Consider the following 10,881-nt stretch of genomic DNA (forward strand, 5'->3'; position numbering starts at 1 on the left):
ATACTAATACCAATACCAATACCAATATCAATACAATTATCAATACCAATATATACCAATACCTAGGGCTGGGCATTTGGGATCGGGATTCGGGATTCGGGATCCCGTCTCGTCCCGAACGGAATTTTACTATTTGGGACTAAAACTTCGGGAATTCGGGATTACGGGATTCAGGATCGGGATTAGGAACAAATACGGGATTGAGATTCGGGAGTTGGTTCAATCCCGATCGGGATATTTTAATCCCGAATTAGGAAAAAAAGAAAAAAAAATTAATAAAAAAACACAAACATACACACATACACACACACACACACACACGCGCGCGCACACACACACACACACACACATATATATATATATATATATATATATATTATATAATATTCAAGTTGGTTTAGTGTATAAAATAATACTAATGGAAAAAAAATGCAATATTTCTTACTTTGTAGGCAAAAATATGGGATTTCCCGATCCCAGTCCCAATTTCCCGAAATATTTCGGGATACCGATATACCGGGATTTAATAATATGGGACGTGATTGAGATTTAAAATTTCTATCCCGAAAATCCCGAATTCCCGAAATCTTGTCCCGAACTCACCCCTACCAATACCAATATCAATATCAATATCAATACAATTACCAATTCCAATAACATTACCAATACTAATACCAATATCAATAAAAATACCAATATCAGTACCAATACCAATACCAATACCATTATCAATACCATTATCATTACCATTACCATTACCATTACCATTACAATTATCGTTATCATTACTTTTACCATTGCCAGTACCATCACCAATACTAATATCATTACCATTAGCATTACCATTATCATTACCATTACCATTACCATTACCAATACTAACATCAATATCAGGATCAATATCAATATTATAGGACCAATATCAATATTGATACCTATATCAATCATTACCATTACCATTACCTTTACAATTACCATTACCATTACTAATACTAATAGTATATACTAATATTAAGACTAATATGATAATAATACTATAACTATTAGTAATTCTAATGATAATCCTAATCATAGTACTACATTAATCATAATCCTAACAATAATACTAATATTAACCCTAATTGTAATCCTAATACTAATTTCAATCATAATTTTAATCCTAATCATAATCCTAATCCTTATCCTAATGGTAATGCAAATCTTAATTCTAATTATAATCCTAATTTTAATAATAATACGAATCATAATTCTAATCATTATAGAAATGCAAATATGCTAATGCTAACACTAATTTTAATACTACTCTTAATATGCTAATGCTAAGGGCAATGCTAATGTTAATGTTAATTTTCAATAATAATTCTAATCATAATGATAATACTAATATGCACCATAATCATAATGCTAATATTCATACTAATATTAATTGTAATATGCTAACGGTAATGCTATTGACAAACATAATCTTAATCCTAATGCTAATGCAAATATTAGTATTAATAATAATACTAAACTAATACTTATATGCTAATGCTAATCCTAATATAATAATGCTAATGTTAATCCTAATATACTAATTCTAATCTTAATATACTAATGCTAATTATAATCCTAATTCTACTGCTACTGCTAATGGTAACGCTACTATTAATACTGATGCAACTCAAATAATGATACTAATATAATTATGACCGAAAATGAAGGGTAAATAAAAATTAATTATATGGAAATTATTAAACAAAAAATCATTACAAAAACAATAATAAACCATCTACCAATTATTACCAATAATAGAATTATCTACCTCTTTAGATTTTGGAATAATCTAAGAAACTATAAAAAAAATATAGTTTAAAATATTATTGATTTAGTTTGATGGGGTAATTTGAATGAAGATTATGAGGAGTAATTAAAATTAGGGCATAAAGCTATCCAAAATTTTAGTAATTAATTTCATATATAAAAACGAATTGCATAAAATTAGGGGATATGTATCCAACTAATAAAAATTTATAGCGATGAAACATACGTAGTGCCAAAAGTTGAAAAATGTGTACTAAAAAAAGTTTTACTTGATGTTTTAATATTTTATTTAAATTAAGCTTGAAAGGGGATCTAATTTTATACAATATCGAATCCTACAACTATAAATCCCATTTCAATAAAAAAAAACATTAAAATTTAAAAGAAACGTGAGGAATATTAATGATATGTATTTGGATCGAGTACGTGTTGAGGAAAAAAAATTGGAACAAAAGGTGGAGGATCGAGTGTTGAAAATTACATATAATTATTAACACTGAAAGACAATTAAATATGATAATATGAAGTAGATCATCATATGAAGTAGTTGGATCAAATGCTGCAAATTATATATAAATATCAAAATAGAAACATAAATGGATATGATAATATAAAGTAGTTGGGCCGAGTGTTGAAAATCACATTGTTGTGGGAGATTATATAGCATGGATTATTACATAATTTTGAAAATATTTTAAAATTTCAAAATTTGAATTCTAAAATGAATGACAATCTAAAATTTTGAAATCATTGATTATATAATGAAATGATTTGATTTGATTTGAATTGATTTGGAATTAGTTAATCATGGCAGTTAATAAATATGTATTAAGTTAACTTGGAAATAATTAATTTTGATTGACAACTAATTAAGCAACCTAATCCGAGACAAGTTAAGCCACAATAAAAGACATAATTTATCTTATTTTATGATGCGTATAATATGGGGAAAAAATATAGGTATGAAAAAATGTAAAAATTGTCATTATTTTATATACACATAATCCGGAACAAAAAAATAAAAAATAAAGTTGATTTGAATGAATCATATATTAAAATAAATATATATATATATATATATATATATATATATATATATATATATATATTATTGTTTTTTTTTAAAGAGAAAGTATTACTCATATGGAAATTTTATCTATTGCAAAAAAATAATATTAAATATTTTTCTGAAAAAAAAAGAAAGAATAATTTTTATTGTACACTATCGTATTTTATTAATATATGATTATATTTTATGAAATGAAATAATGAAATAATAAAAATATTTATATGTTGTATTTTAAAAAAATATAATCTATTGAATGCATATCCCGATATTCTATAATTACAAAAAATTAAAAAAAAATATATTTAATTATTAAAATTAGTCGATTATAACAATGAAAAAAAAATCCTAAAATTTATTTGAATATTCATAAAAAAAGGACGTTCAAACGAATATATATGAATATTCTTAATGTTAATGTAGTAATTTATTCAAAAAAATAAGATTGAAACATAAAATAGAAAATTATAATGAATGTAAAATACGTAAACTATAAGAAAATAAAATAAAACTCCAAAATTGCACTAATGAAGCAAAAGTACATAAATTGTTTGTCTTTATTATTTAAAAAAAAATATTAAACATTCAAAATATGATACATGTCAACTGTGGTGAAACTTGTACATAAAACAGTATTGTCCAATCCTCTTTTCAAAATCAAAGAAAAATACAAAAATCTTTGATTTCCACATTTCCACATGCAATACATGATTCAGTGTCAATTTCTTTCATTTCTGTTTGACAAAACAATAATCATTTTTTTGATAATGATAAATATATAAGTCAATTAAATTAAAAAACTAAATACAAACTTTTACATAAAAAAATAAATGAATGAAATTACAAAAATTATATGCAAACCGTAACAATGTAGCACATAGGACATAAGTTGGATTCGTAAACAACATCTGCAAGAAATACATAAAGAAAAAGTATTAGCATATTAAATAACAATATGAAACGGATTTAAACCATCTAAATTAAATTATAATACGATAAATGCATGAAATAAATTGAAAAAAAATTACAAAAAAAAAAAGCCAAAAAGAGAAAACGAAAAACGAAAAACAAAAACAACTCAAATGAAATGAGTGAAGAATAATAGTGTAGAGTGAAATAAATAGATGGGGATTTATATAGTTTTAATAAGTATATAGTAATTAGGAAATTTTTTGAATTCAAATTTCAAATGACATAATTATAGGTGGAAAAAAGAAAAGGTAAGAAATTAAATCAAATCAATTCGGATGATTTGATTTCTATTGATTAGGAATTAATTTTAAAATATTAAACAATATTTATGGTTATTGAATATTTTCATTAAACTAACAATATCAATTAAATAGAATCATTTTAAATAGGTAACAAATCAAATTTCATATCATAAAATGTATATTCTGATTTTAGAAAATTTTAAAATAAATAAAACATACACGGTTTTTTTTAATAATAAAATTATAAAATTCATAATATATTATTAATATGTTAATTTGAAATCGAATTTTAATGCATTATTAAACAATATTAAAATATTTTTTTAATTTTTTTTTATTGAATGAATATTCGAATATTCCAGAATATTGAAAAAAAACAACTGTATTCCTTTATTTAATATTTGAATATTAAAAAAAAAATCTGAAAATTATTTTAATATTCGTAAAAAAATTGAGTGTACTGATTTTTTTTTAAAAAGACTACCAATAAATATATTTTGAAATACTGGAAATGTAAATAAGATTTCTTTATTTCGAATTTATAAAATATTAATTTTGGAAATAATATATATACATGTGGTAATTGTTTAAATGAGTGTATAAATGTTAAATAGGAAATAACTTAAATACATACCAAAATAAAATTGACAACTCACCAATTGAAGAATCCACATCATCAATTGAACTCCAACTAAGCAATTTTGATAAATGACATCACCATTTGCCACATGTCAATCATTGAGGGCATAGATCCTCTTTTTATATTATATATAGATTATAAAAAAGGAAACATTCATGTATATGCCAATATTACCATCAACAATTTATACTCAATTCTTAATTGTAACCCTAATTTAATCAATTTTGTCCACAAAAATCTAATTTTGACCACAAAAATTCAATTTTGACTTTTTTTTGGAGCATACTTTAATATGCTCCAATTTCATCATTTACTTAATTTAATCTCAATTTGACCCCAATTTCACAAACTTTTTTTTTCAAAAAAAAAAAAATTTTGCCGCCGGATTCCGGCGTTGACTTTTCAATATTTTTGTTCTTTCTTTCGGATTTTTTCGCCGGTCTCCGGATTTGACTTTTTTTTTTTCTTTTTTCTTTTCTCTTCTTCCGGATTTTTTCCCCGGTTTCCGGCGTTGACCGGCGGTCTCCAGCGTTGACTTTTTTTTAGTGTTTTTTAAAGTTTTTTTTTTTTTTACGTCTGCCGCTAAACGTTGACCGTAATTGTACTGTCAATGACAGTTAATTAATGTAATTGTACTGCCGTTGACAATACATTTATGTAATTATTCTGCTGTTGACAGTAAATTAACGTAATATTATTATTTTTTATTTTTTGTTATTTTTTTTTATTTTGTTTGATTTGTTGACAAGTCAACGTAATTATAAAACTGTACGTCGTTGATAGTAAAATAACTGTAAACACAATAATATTACTGTCAACAACATCAATATTATTTTTTTTACGTTTTTTGTTTTGTTTGAGTTATTCACGGAGTAACGTAATAATATTACTGTCTATTACTGTAATATTACTGTAAACACAATAATATTATTGTGGTTGACGGTAATATTACTGTTGTTATAGTAATATTGCTGTCAACCACATCAATATTATTATTTTGTTTGGATATTTTTGTTTGTTTGAGTTATTCACGGAGTAACGTAATAATATTACTGTCTATTATTGTAATATTATCGTGGTTGACGGTAATATTACTGTTGTTATAGTAATATTACTTTCACTCACAGTAATATTAATTCTTTTGGCTTTTTATTATGTTTACATTTGTTGAACGGTCAACATAGTAATATTACTCTATTACACAATAATAATGAGTTTTGTTGTGTTAATATTACTGTGCTAGAGATTAATATAGCAATATTACTGTGTTAAACTGTTGTTTAGTTAATTTTATTGTGTTTAACAGTAATATAGTTAATATTACTGTCAATCACAACAATATTGTTGTTTAAACGATAAAAAAAGTTACAGAAAGAAAGACAAGGAAAAAAAAACAAAATACAAAAAAGTCAACTCCGCCGGAAACCGGCGAAAAAAAAATGAAAAGTCAACGTCGGAATCCGGCGGGAAAAAAAAAATTTGAATTTTTATTTTTTTTTTTGAAAAAAAAAGTTTGAGTCAAAATTGAATAATTTGTGAAATTTGGGGTCAAATTGAGGTTAAATTAAGTTAAGGATGAAATTGGAGCATATTAAAGTATGAGGGGTTATTTTAGTCATTTACAAAAATCTGGACCATGTGTGGACTTATTGGTAAATGAGATTTTTGTCTGGATCTCTTTATGAATAAGTACCCATTGATGGGCTTATTTGTAATCACCCCTTAAATTTGTGGTTGAAATCCATCCGGTATAAATAACCAGGTATAACATCTAACTCCCAATAAATTATGCATGTGTCCCCAAATATTATGTGTAATTATAGTTGGGCCTCCTTTAATTTATATAAATTATACATGCGTCCTTTAAAATTTGATACTAGATAATAAATTTCAAGGGAGTTTTGGATAGTTTTTTAAATTGGGAGTTGAAAAAAAAATAAAACTACGTTTCTCATTTTCAATTGAAGTTTTGGAGAGAAGAAAATTAATTGCAACGATGAGGTGAAAATATCGTGGCTGTGAACGAGACTAGGTTGAACTATTCCTATTATTAGGACCGGCAATTGAGTCGGGCATAACCGAAGCCTGAAGGCTTGGCTCGATTATAATTGAGCCGAACTTACTTTTTAGTGAGTCGGGCCGTGTCAGAGCTATTTTACTAAACCTAATTTATTTATGAGCCGAGTTTGAGCCTATGCTCAACCCGAATGAGGCCCGACAATTTAGGTTTAATAAAATATAGGGTAAATTACAACCACCCCTGAGGTATGGTTAAATTACAAAAAAAACCCCTCATGTTTGGGTAATTACAACCACCCCTGAACTATAAATCTTTTTACACGTCTACCCTTGCGGTTTCAAATTTAGTGGAATCTTCGAGATTATATGGAATATTATCACCTTTGTATCCGTATTATCCCATTCGAACTCCACATCTTGAAGCATGATGATCGTAATATGTGTTTTTTGGCTTGTATATATCAGATTGTGGTGCATCAGAAACTGTATTTTTACACAAAACGAGTACAAACTAGAGCACATTCTACAAAATCTAGATGTTATGTTGAATATAACACCATAAGGGTGGAGATGTAAGAAAAAATCATAGTTGATGGGGGTAGATGTAATTATCTAAACAAGAGGGTCTTTTTCGTAAATTAACTATACCTCAGGGGGTGGTTGTAATTTACCCTAAAATATATAATATATTTATCATTTTAATGCTATGACAACATACAAGTTACGACCATACGAGATTATTTTATTTTGCAAAATAAAAGGAATTAAGTAGTGGTCGTGGCAATAAGTAAAATAGGAATCAAATGCAAAATACCCATCGAAATCCAATTACTAAAATTTATCACCGAGATTTGAGAATATAAAACATTTCCAATAATAAGAGTTACTAATCTTTTTTTACTTCTTTCAATCTTGTTTTTAAGTTTTTCCAATAACTTGCAAAGATCGTTTAGGATTTTTTTGGATTGGCTTAAATGAAGGTAAAACTTGTTTATCACTTATGTTTATAATTTTTTTTACTCATTATAGTTATATAGTAATGGAGTCCAATATAAGCCCGAAATCCAAAAAAAATACATCAGCCGAGCTTGAGTCTATACTAATGAGGCCCGATGGTATGTGAGCTAAAGCCGACCCAAGCTCGGCTCACATGACCCGATTGCCAACCCTAATTATTATATGAGATTTTTATGCATAAGTTCATCATCAACCATCTTTATTATTATAGATTCAAGAGTTTATATCTCTTTCGCCGCTAGTAAGTCAATTTATTTTATATGTATTATAAATAAAGACAAAATTAATATATATGACAAAATTATCCATAACCCTTTAAACCCAATTTCTAATTGTAATCCCAATTTAACTGCAATTTCATTAATTTTGACAAAAAAAAAAAAAATCCAATTTTGGCCTTTTCTTTTTTTAAACTTTTTTTTTTTTTTTTTTTTTTGCTGCCGGTATCTGGCGTTGACTCGTTTTTTTTCTTCTTTTTTTTTACGCCGCCAGTTTCTGGAGTTGACCGACGATCTCCGATGTTGACCTTTTTTTTCCTAAAACTTTTATCCGTTATTTTACTTCCACCGCTTAACGTTGACCGTAATTGTACTGTCATTGACAATAATTGTACTGTCGCTGACAATAATTATACTGTAGTTGACAGTACAATCAGTGTAAACACAATAATATTACTGTCAATCACATCAATATTTTTATTTTTTTTGGCTTTTTTTTATTTTGTTTGATTTGTCGACCAGTCAACGTAATAATATTAATGTTGTTGAAGGTAAAATTACTGTAAACACAATAATATTATTGTCAATCACATCAATATTTTTTTTTTCTTATTTTGTTTGATTTGTTGACCGATACGTAATAATATTATTGTCTAATATTGTAATATTACTGTCGTTACAGTAATTTTACTATGGTTGATGGTAATTATTGTCAACCACATCAATATTAATTATTTGGCCTTTTATTATATTTGCCTTTCTTGAACGACCAACACATTAATATTACTCTATTACATTAATATAAATATTACTGTGTTAAACAATAATCTATATACTATATAAAAAACGGATCTATAGCTTCAATGAATGACATGTGTCAAATGGCTTAAGTCATTTGCTCAAATTGCTTAGTTGACACTCAATTGATGATATGTATTAGTCAATTGCGTACATGACATTTGTATTTTGGTATGTGTTTAAGTTGTTTCTTATTTAACATTTGCACACTCATTTAAATATTACTACATAAATTGCAGCGTGTTTATTCGCGCTTATGATGATGCCTAGCTGTGCCGTGGCTGCCTGCAAAGGCTCCAAATATGCAAGGGTGGCCCCCCTCCCTTCGGTGCCGTAAAAATTAATGTAGATGCATCGTTTTCGCCGGATCGAGACTTTTTCCGTACATCACTTGTGGTGAGGAATGATAGAGCTGAATGTGTATGGTAGCAAGTAGGAAGATTGCCGGAATAGTCAAACCGATGGAGGGCGAAACTTATGCAATTATATATGCGCTACAACTAGCTCGATCTAAGGAGTGGACACATATCTTGATTGAGGACAATTGTCAACAACTTGTCAACATTCTCCAAGTTAATGAAAGCTCCTCTCACTCCTTTGGAGCGATTGGTATTACCACATATATATATATAATATGTCATGCATTTAATATCCTAAAATTCGAAAAATATTATCTTTTTTATAATTTTAATTTTCCGAAATATATTTTTTGAATAGTCTTTTTAAAAAAACTCAGAAAACTCAATTTTTTTTTATGAATATTCAAATAATTTTCAAATTTAGTATTTTTTAATAATAATATTAAAAAACAATTTAAAATAATATAATAATATTGTTTTCTAAATTTACATTAATATTTTATAATTACAATTATATTTAATTTTTTTTGAACATTTTGGGATATCATAATAAAATTTGAATAAAATATAATTGAATAATTTATAGAATTATAAATTTTTTTATTATTACATTACAATTAAAAATAAAGTGTTTCGTCACCTAGTGTAGAGTCGAAAGAACCGCTGAATATCATGTTTTTATTTAATGATTTTATGGTGTTAAAATCACCACCAACCAACCAAGGCTGATTTATGAGTTCCTTGAGGAGCTTCTGTTGGTATAAATATAACAATGTGCGTAAATAGTTGAATAAGAATTATACTTACTTGGAAGTAGAAATTAACCGGAAATATGAAGAATGAAAAATCGACTGAGGCTTGCAAAAGCAATGTCCTTAAGACTAGACCTGACCACGGTTCGGTTCGGTTCCGGTTCCGGTTCCGAACCGCCGGTTCCGGTTCCGATTTTGGAGGAACCGGAACCGAACCGAAAAAATCCGGTTCCTTGCGGTTCGGTTCCTAACCGGTTCCGGTTCGGTTCCCGGTTAGAACCGTAGAACCGTTCGGTTCTTAATAATTTTTTTATTTTATTTTATATAAATATATATATTTATATATGTATATATATATATATATATATATATAGAGAGAGAGAGAGAGAGAGATATAAATATATATATACAGATAGATATATCTATACATACAGATATATATATATAAATAGAAATACAGAGAAGTATATATATATATATTTATATGTGTATGTCTGTGTCTGTGTATATATATATATATATATATATATATATATATATATATATATATATATATATATATATATATATATATATATATAGAGAGAGAGAGAGAGAGAATTAATTTTTTTTTTTTTTTTTTTTTTTTTAAAACCGGTTCAAACGGTTAGAACCGCGGTTCTAACCGTCGGTTCCCGGTTCCAAAAATGAGGAACCGGAACCGAACCGGTTTTTTCGGTTCCGGTTCCGGTTCCGGTCAAACCGGTTCCGGTTCGGTTCTAAAACCGTTGACCCCGGTTCGGTTCCGGTTCCGGTTCCGGTTCTAACCGAACCGGTGGTCAGGTCTACTTAAGACAATATTTCCGGGCTGTCTACGGTGAAACAGTCACTCCCGGTAGTCTCCCAAGATACAACAGTCGGATACTTCGATATTTGCACAAATTCGAAGCCCACGGCGAACTAGAAACGTAGGAACCAAATTTTGACAGAAGAGTTTTTTGGAAGAAATCCACAAA

The sequence above is a fragment of the Erythranthe guttata genome, chromosome 4 (genome assembly GCF_056151865.1).
Source record: "Erythranthe guttata isolate IM_541 chromosome 4, IM_541, whole genome shotgun sequence".
Lineage (NCBI taxonomy): Eukaryota > Viridiplantae > Streptophyta > Magnoliopsida > Lamiales > Phrymaceae > Erythranthe > Erythranthe guttata.